Consider the following 10,000-nt stretch of genomic DNA (forward strand, 5'->3'; position numbering starts at 1 on the left):
ACTCTCGTATATCCCCGTGACTAATATGATGTGTTTTTCACACGCCTGAGACAATAATTCTATCAACCGACGTGAGTGATGGTGAATGATGACGCGGGGATGCGATTATTGTTCGTAAATCGCCCGCTTTTGACGGGTACAATGTCCTTGTAAACAGATTTCACACACTCACTTACAGACACGTACACACATGGACGTGGATATAAGTGTGACAGTTCTGACAGAGATAAGAATCATTCACACCTGCAGTCTTCTTCTTCATCAACACACTCGTAAACCTGACGTATCTTTGGGATGAAATTGATTCTTTTTGGGGGTATATAATAAGAGGTATGTGTGTGTGGGTTTGAGTGTGTGTGTGTGTGTATGTGTGTGTGGGTTTGAGTGTGTGCGTGTGTGTGTGTGTGTGTGTGTGTGAGTGTGTGTGTGTGTGTCGTGTGTGTGTGTGTGTGTGTGTTGTGTGTGTGTGTGTGTGTGTGTGTACGTTGATGTAAGAGAAACAACGACGTAAAGAAAGAAAGAAAGAATGGACGAATAAATATATAAATGCATGAATGAAAGAAAAAAGGAAAACAAAAAAGAGAGACAGTGACTTATTCATTCAATATTTTGTTAAGATCTCAACGCGAAAATAAGCATACGAGAGGAAAAAAATAATAACGTAGGGCATTCCTTAAAATTTTCTGCAAGGAGAATTTCCAAAAGACTTGAAGTCAGTTCAAGTCAGTTCACATGTTTTTCTGCTTCTTAATCTTCTTTTTTCTCTCGCTTGGAAGTGGACGTAATGCGATTTGAATTATGCAGAGAGAACTCATGCCAAATAAACTTGCAGAATTTTTGCAGAATCTCATTTTCTTTCTCTCTCTCTCTTACTTTCTCTCTCTCTCTCTTTCTCTCTGTCTCTCTCTCTCTGTTCTCTCATTCTCTTCTCTCTCTCTCGCTCTCTTCTCTCTTTCTCTCTTCTCTCATCCTCTCTCTCTCTTTTGTACTCCTCTCTCTTACTTCCCTCCGCTCTCTTCTCAACTCTCTCTCTCTTCTCTCTCTCACTCTCTCTCTCTCTCTCTCTCTCTCTCTCTCTCTCTCTCTCACGCAACTCTCTCTTTCTTTCTTTATTTCTCTCTCTCTCTCTCTCGCTCTCTCTTCTCTCTCTCTCTCTCTCTTCTCTTCTCTTTCTTCTACACGCTCTCTCTCTCTCCTCTCTCTCTCTCTCTTCTCTCTCTCTCTCTCTCTCTCTCTCTTCTCTCTCTCTTCTTTCTTTCTCTCTCTCTTCTCTCTCTCTTTCTCACGCACGAACGCCTTTTTGAAATCACTGGATGTGAATCTGCACGATTTTATGTCCGTTTTTCTCTTTTTCTTCCTCTGTCTCATTTATGATCGGTTCATCAAAAGATCGTGCTGGTGTGGTTGATTCTAGATTTGACCTCTCTCTCTCTCTCTTCTCTCTCTAACTCTCTCTCTCTCTCTCTCTCTCTCTCTCTCTCTTCTCTCTCTCTCTTCTCTCTCTCCCTCCCCCCCCCCTTCTCTCTCTCTCTCTCTTCTCTCTCTTCTCTCTCTCTCTCTTCCTCCTCTCTCTCTCTCTCTCTCCTCTCTTCTTCTCTCCCTCTCTCTCTCTTTCTCACTCTCCTTTCGTTCTCTCTCCATCCTCTCTTCTCTTTCCTTTCCTCTCCCCTCTCCCCTCTTTCTCTCTCTCTCTCTCTCTCTCTCGGCAAAAGTTACACTGAACATTTTTCTTGGGAAATTATGTGACCGAATTATTTCCAGTACTTATTTTTTATTTATTTATTTAATCTTATTTGTTTTTATCATGGGGGGGAGGGGGATCGGGGTAATTGTTTATTGGTATTTATTCTGAAAAGATATATGCAACTTTATTATTTTTTTATTGGTTATTGGTCCAAGCCCCACAATTTTAGAATACTATAAAACTATTTCTAAAAATGAGTAATAATGTTGTTTATGCGAGCGATGAACAAACCAAATAAAACCGATAGTAAAAGGTGTTCTGATTAAAAAAAAATTCAATGATTCAACTCATAGCGAAATCACAGGCACAAAGAAACGGCAGAAATAGATTCCAACGGCTTGTGATAAAAAATTATCCTTTTAATTTATTTTATTTTTATTTAATTTTGTTATTATTATCATTATTTTGTATTTTTGTCTCACTCGTAGTCCTCAATTAGTCACCGAATTAGGATTTTTCTTCGTCGTATTTTTTCCCCACACAAGAAGAGGCCTGATTACATTTTCTGTTGACGGCGGTAGCAAGCAATTAGGACAAAAAAAAAAAAAAAAAAAAATAAAAAAGAAAAAAAAAAAAAAAAAAAAAAAAAAAATAAAAAAAAAATAAAAAAAAAAAAAAAAAAAAAAAAAAAAAAAAAAAAAAACAAAAAGAAAAAAAAAACGGAGATTAGCTGCCCTGCGTTTATTATCACGTTCAAGTTGTGAATGGGTATTCGTTACGGCGTTCATTAAGTGAGATTTCTCGACGGTCACAACGGATTAAACGCCTGGCATGATTAGGGGTTTCGTCGTGTGATATCTCGCTCGTTCTCGCTCATTCTCGTTTGTTCTCGGTCATTTTCGCTTTATATCGATTGCGCGTAATTTGTTTCCCCTACTCTCTCTCTCTCTCTTTCTTTCTCTCTATCTCTCTCTTTATCTCTCTCTCTCTCTTCTCTCTCTCTCTCCGCTCTCTCTCTCTTCTCTCTCTCTCTCTCTCCCCCCTCTCTCTCTCTCTGTCTCTTATCTCTTCTCTCTCTCTTCTCTCTCTCTTCTCTCTCTCTCTCTCTCTCATTCTCTCTCCTCTCTTCCTCCTCTCTCTCTTCTCTCCTCTCTCCTCTCACTCCTCTCTCTTTTTTTTTCCTTCCAATTACCCACACACACCACACACACACCACAACCCCAACCACCCACACCTCACACACACACACACACACACACACACACACACACACACACATATAATATATATATATATAAATATATTATTAATCTTATATATAAATATATATATGCATTTCTATACAGATAGTTCAAATATAGATATCTCGAAAAATGCGGTTGATAAAGAGAAAATAACCTGAGGGAAAAACAAAAACAAACATCTAGTTTTTAAAACATTTCCTAGGTGTAATTTACCCTCCCCCCCCCCGTAGGAAAAAATAATAAAGGAAGAGAAAAGAGAGAGAGAAAGCGATGATAGAATAGATAGTAGTAGGTAGGTGGTTAGGATGTTAGATGTTAGCTAGTTAGATAGATAGTTAGATAGCTAGCTATATCAATAGGATAGATAGCTAGATAGATGGATAGTACATAGTTGATAGAGATAGATAGATAAGGATAGGAAGTGAGGATAGATAGATAGATAGATAGGTAGATAGATAGAGAGAGAGAGAGAGAGAGGAGAGAGACGGAGAGAGAGAGGAGAGAGAGTGAGGAGAGAGCCAGAGAGGTTGAAAAAAAGATAAGGGGGGGAATAAAAAAAAAATAAAAAAAAAAAATAAAAGGGAAAAAAGAAAAAAGGGGGGGGGAAAAAAAATGAATAAAAAACAGAGAAAAAAAAAAGGGGGGAAAGGGGGAAAAAAATGGAAAATACTACTCAGTCGTAATAAAAAAAAAAAAGAAATAAAAAAAAAGGAAAGAGGGGGGGGGGGGGGTTAGAAGAAGAACATAAGAAAAAAAAAAAACAAAAAAAAAAAAAAAAAGAAAAAAAAGAAAAAAAGATAAAAAAACATACAAAAAGAGAAATAAAAAAAAAAAAAAAAAAAAAAAAAAATAAAAAAAAAATAGGGGAAAAATAAAAAAAAAAAAAAAAAGAAAAGAAAAAAAAAAAGGTGGGGAGGAAAAATTAAAAAAGAAAAAAACAAAGAAGAAAAAAAAAAAAAGAAAAAAATAAAAAAATAAAAAAAAAAAAAACAATGAAAAAAAAAAAAAAAAAAAAATAAAAAAAAAGAAAGACAAAATAAAAAAAAAAAAAAAAAAAAAGGAAAAAAAAAAAAAAAAAAAAAAAAAAAAAGAACAAAAAAAGTAAATAAAATAAAATTAAGGAAATAAAAAAAAAAAAAAAAAAAAGACTAAGGGGGGGAAAAAATTCTAGGGAAAAAAAAAAAATAAAAAAAAAATAAAGAAAAAAAGAAAGGGGGGGAGGGGAAAAGGAATAAGGGGGGGAAAAGGGAAAAGGAAAAATACAGGGAAAAAAAAGTGGGGGGGAAACAAATAAAAAAATAAAAAAGGAGAAAAAAAAGGGAAAAAAAAAAAAAATAAAAAAAAAACAAAAGAAAAAAATAAAAGAAAAAGGAAAAAAAAAAAAAAAAAAAGAAAATAAAGGGGGGAAAAAAAAAAAAAGGAAAAAAAAAAAAAAGAAAGGAGAAAGAAAAAAGGAAGAAAACAAAAAGGAAACGAAACGAAGGCTACCGAAAGAGAGAAAGGACAAACGAAACAAAATATACATACCACACATTCCTTCCGAGAAATTCTACCCCCCCCCACACCCCACCTCCAACTCCCCACCACCCCTCCCCCCACCCCCTCCCCCTGTTCATCCACATGCACAGTTGCACACATGCAGAGGGTCATATATCAGGACACCATAGTTAGGTCATGCAAAGTCACAAGTGTGCACTTTTTCCTCTTGTTAAAGTAAGTTATTTATGTTGAGGTGCATGGAGTGTTGCTGTATGATGGTGACTATTTTTTTTTTTTGTTACTGTTTTTGTTCCTTTGGGGTGTATAGGGTGTCTTAAATATGCGTAAAAAAGGAAGTAGGAAATAATATAGAATATACAGGGCATAATATGTTGTATTTTGCAATGTTACATCATGTTTTTGACATTTTTTTTTTTAAATATGGATTTAAGACCTTTTAAAGTTGTCATGTAATATGAAATTACATTTTTTTTTTTCTCTCTCTTCCCAAAGTTGAATAAATATTATAGCATCTTTGACCCAGGAGACACCAGAAAATAGAAAATGAAAAATTGAAATCCCATTATTTTAAACGGTGCGAAGGTATATATATACATTTATACGACAGAAGCAGCATCCATAAAATATACTTCACCCCTACACCCCCACCTCACTACCCTTTCAACTCACCCCCACATCCCCCCCCCTTTATCCCCCACACTCCAAACTCTCATAGCTTTCACTCTTCAATTTTTTGCTAAAGCTCTAAATTTTCCCACAACGCCCCGACTATTGGTTTAACTCCAGAAAGTTCCCTAAAGCTCTATTTTTTTTCTCTTTTAAGACCATATTTTTAAATTTTAAATTTCCCTTTAAGCTCATTTTCTCTTTGGACACGATTTTGTTTGCTCAAAAAGCTCCGCAAATAAAAAGTTCCTATGACTTCTAATTTAACTAGAGAAAGCTCCCAAAGCTCTACATTTTCTCACAACCCCCGGGCTATTGGTTTAACTCCAGAAAGTTCCCGATGAAAGCTCCCCTAACTCTTGGTTTAATTCCAGAAAGCTCCATAAAGCTCTAAATTTTCTCACGCCACCACGACTATTGGTTTAACTCCAGAAAGTTTCCCCTTTCGCATCCCCCCAACCCTTTTTACAAAAAGGAAATTGAACTTCTTTGGGATAAACCTTCCAGATGTTTTTCTTGTATGTTTATCCTGCGGTTAAGAGCACTGGGATGCTTATGGGGAAAAAACTTGGGGCCTTAAAATTTATAGATTAAATAAAAAAGGGGTTTTCCGGGCTACTTGTTTTATCCACTTATTTATTCCCGAAAGGTTAAGTAAAGATTTAAGGGTGCAGTGGAAATGTTTGTTGCATATATGATAAGTATGTGTTACCGGAAACTGGTTATCATAATCTCTCTCTCTCTCTCTCTCCTCTCTCCTCTTCTCTCTCTCTCTCCTCTCTCTCTCCTCTCCCCCTCTTCTTTCTTTTTTCTCTCTCTCTTCTCTTGCCCCCGGCCCCCCACCCCCCCCGTTTTGTGTGTCTGTTCTGTCTCTGTCTCTATCTCTTTCCTCTCCCCCCCCCTTCCCTCCCTCCCTCCCTCTCTCCTCTCTCTCTCTCTCTCTCTCCCCCTTTCTCTCTCTCTATCTCTCTCTCTCTCTCTCTCCTCTCTCTTCCTCCCTCTCTCTCTTTTCCTCTTCTCTTCCTCTCCCTCTTCCTCCCTCTTCCTCTTCCTCTCCTCCTCCCTCCTCCCTCTCCCTCTCCCTCTCCCTCTCCCTCTCCTCTCCCTCTCCCTCCCTCCCTCTCTCTCTCTCTCTCTCTCTCTCTCTCTCTCTCTCTCTCTCTCTCTCTCTCTCACACACACACACATACACACACACACACACACACACACACACACACACACACACACACACACACACACACACACACACACACACACACACACACACACACACACACACGCTGAGTAAGAATTACCCTCCATGCTAAATAAACTGAAGGTCATCAGTCCTCATAAGCATAATCTTCAAACTTGGCGCAGTTCTGTACGCGGAATTCCTTTGCATTGTTAAATATCCAGAAAGCCGCGTGTTAAAGATCTACATATTTTTGTGTTAGAGGTGATGGGGAATGGGGAGTGAGACGAGAGCCGGGAGGGTAGGAGAGAAGAGAGGAGAGAGGGAGAGAAAAAGAGGGAGAGGAGAGGGAGAAAGAGAAAGGGAGCGAGAGGGAGAGGGAGAAAGAGAGCGAGAGGAAGAAAGAAAGCGAAAAAGAGAGATAGACAAACAGACAAACACACAAACATAGAGAATGAGAACGAGAATAGAGAAAAAACAAAAAGACAGCATTAATACGCATTAATCCAAGGTCATAATGATTTAATTCCTCCCCCCCCCCTCCTCCCACCCGATAGTGAATAATGTGGCACCAATTTCCGCGAAACTGGTTTACATAACGAAGCGAATTTTCATGGAAGAGCCAGCGACATCTGCCTCGCTACTAAAATCCCCTAAGGCATTTTATTTTCGTATTTCCTGGTTCCGTTTTATAGATTTTTTTTTCTTTCGGGGGGGGGGGGGAGGGGGGCGGAATGGAAAGCGACGAAGGATGAATTGAAGTAGATAAATAAGTGAAATAAATGCGATATGAATATTAAAATCGGATTAGAATTTAGTACAGGAACTTCCGCGTTTTCTTAATGTTCGGGGGTGACTATGAAATTTTCTTAATGACGGGGAATTACAACGCTTACATTTACCCTTAAGCCGGAATTTGTCTCCTGTTTAGCCGGAAATCATTATTCAACAACGTACGATTATTAACGAACGTTGGTAATGATACTAATAATATTAATTCGTGAAAATAATATCAATTAATCAGCCTCATTTCCCCCGTCCTACGAATTCTGGAAGGTTATCGTCTGCCCTTTGTTGCATCCCATTCATAAATCAGCGTTCAGTGGCCCGATTCCTTCGCCTTTTCCGACCCGTTATCACCAGCTATCTTCTCGGAAGTGCTCTCCGCCAGATTAAAATGGAGAGAGAGAGAAAAGAAAAACGAAATAAGAAAAGAGAAAAATGGGAAGCGGATCGAAAAATAAGAAAAAGAGAAAGGGACGTAAAGAGAAAAAGAGACAGGAAACGAAAAGAAAAGAGAAGACGAGCCAAGAAAAGAAAAGAAAAAAACATTGGCGTTTTTTTTTGTTTGTTTTGTTTTCTTATTTATTTGTTTATTTATTTATTAAATAGTATTATTATTCATTCTGGAGGTCATCGCTTTTCTGTGTAGGTATCTTTTATTTTCCTTTCTTTTATGGACACGTCATTGCTTTCTTTAATTTAATTTCTTTGTAATATATACATACACACAGACACACACAGACACACACACACACACACACACACACACACACACACACACACACACACACACACACACACACACACACACACACACACACACACACACACACACACACACACACACACACACACACACACACACACACACACACACACACACACACACACACAAATATTTTGCAATTTGCCTCGATTTGTATTATTTATTAAAAACGATGTGTTAGCCTTCTTTATCCTTTATAATCCGTAAATGTATATGTGATATGGACCTCTAATGTGAAAAAAATCTTGCATATTTTAGATCGATGTTGATCAAATTAGTTCGACGTTTCATCCATCATGGGTAGCCAAGATCCCATGAAATTGCAAGGCTTGAAAATGTTGCAAGACCTTTGACCTTATTGCTTGGTCTTAGAGAGAGAGAGAGAGAGAGAGAGAGAGAGAGAGAGAGAGAGAGAGAGAGAGAGAGAGAGAGAGAGAGAGAGAGAAAGAGAGAGAAAGAGAAAGAGAGGAAAGAGAGAAAGAGAGAGAGAGAGAAGAGAGAGAGTGAGAAAAAAGAGAGAGAAACATTTGAAAAGTAAAGGAGATTTGGGGATTTTCTGCCTTAAGCGTGCAAGAGAAGCGAGTGTTACTTGAATTAGGGATTTCGTTGCAAAGCCGTTAGATAGCGTTTAATCCCAGGCTGATGATCGAAGTCATTAGCAAAATTAGCACCATCTTGCTGACAAATCGGCTCCGTGTTAGAAATTCTGGGCAAAGGGCGGTAGGAGAAGAGGGAGAAACTGTTGGAGGGATGGAGGGAAGGTGGGGGAAGGGAAGGAGAGAAAGGGAATGTGGGGGAGAGAGGGAGAAAGAGGGAAGAAGAGGGGGAGAGGTTTAGGAGGATGGGAGAGAGACAGAGGGAGGAACGAAGAGAAGAAGAGGGGAGAGAGAAAGAGAAAGAGAAAGAGATAGATCGAGAGAAAGAGAAGGAGAAGGAAAAAGAGAGAAAGCGAGAAACAGACAGACAGACAGCCAGTCAGACAGAGACAAACACAAAGACAGAATAAACCGGTTGAAGAGGAAAAGGTAAAGCAAAATATTCAACCGAGAAAAACGCACGCACACGCAATGAAGGTAATGACGAGAGCTCATCTGCATCTGATTAGTGCAGCCCCCTCCCCTTGCGCACAGTAGGCATTTCTTCAACTGACAAAAAAAGACAAAAAAAAAAAAAAGTTAAAAAAAGGGGCGAAAATCAAGTACATTTTTAAGTACTTTTAATAATGTTAATACCACAATTTGACTTTTGTATATCAAATGACAAACACTCACACTCCTGTCTGTCTGTCTGTCTGTCTGTCTGTCTGTCGGTCTGTCTGTCTATCTGCCTGCCTGTCTGTCTGTCTCTATTTTTATCAATCTCTTTCTCCCTTTCTCCCTCCCTCACTCCCTCCCTCCCCAGCTCTCTCTTACAAAGTCTCTCCTTCTCCTTATCTCCAGTTATTCACTCTTATTTCCCTACGCCATATTCTCCCTCCCTCTCTCCCTCTCTCTCTCTCCCTCTCTCTCTCTCCCTCCCCCTCTCTCTCTCTCTCTCTCTCTCTCTCTCTCTCTCTCTCTCTCTCTCTCTCTCTCTCTCTCTCTCTCTCTCTCTCTCTCTCTCTCTCTCTCTCTCTCTCTCTCTCTCTCTCTCCCTCTCCCTCCCTCCCATTCCATCTCCATCTAATACCGCGAGAGGACACGTATCACAGCTGATCCTCAGGTAGCAAGAGTGAATGAGTGCATTGACGACTTGACGTGAAATGGCGGGCGCGCACTCGGCTAGGAGGAAGGGGAGGAGGAGGAGGAGGAGGAGGAGGAGGAGGAGGAGGAGGAGGAGGAGGAGGAGGAGGAGGAGGAGGAGGAGGAGGAGGAGGAGGAGGAGGAGGAGGAGGAGGAGGAGGAGGTGGGTGAGGAGGAGGAGGAGGAGGAGGAGGAGAAGGAGAAGGAGGAGGAGGAGGAGAAGGAGAAGGGTGAGTAGGAGGGTGAAGAGGAGGGTGAGGAGGAGGAGGAGGAGGAGGAGGAGGAGGAGGAGGAGGAGGAGGAGGAGGAGGAGGAGGAGGAGGAGGAGGAGGAGGAGGAGGAGGAGGAGGAGGGGGAGGAGGGAGGAGGAGGAGGAGGAGGAGGAGGAGGAGGAGGAGGAGGAGGAGGAGGAGGAGGAGGAGGAGGAGAAGGGTGAGTAGGAGGGTGAGGAGGAGGGTG

The 10,000-nt window shown here is 40.0% G+C and overlaps 1 protein-coding gene across 5 annotated transcripts in view; it reads left to right on the forward strand.

The window, feature by feature from the left end:
• Positions 1-10,000, forward strand: part of LOC125046921 (prostaglandin E2 receptor EP4 subtype-like) — a 141,681-nt gene that overhangs the window by 75,256 nt on the left and 56,425 nt on the right. The gene's annotated exons all lie outside the window — the stretch shown is intronic.

The sequence above is a fragment of the Penaeus chinensis genome, chromosome 4, assembly GCF_019202785.1.
Source record: "Penaeus chinensis breed Huanghai No. 1 chromosome 4, ASM1920278v2, whole genome shotgun sequence".
In the NCBI taxonomy this organism is placed as follows: Eukaryota; Metazoa; Arthropoda; class Malacostraca; order Decapoda; family Penaeidae; genus Penaeus; species Penaeus chinensis.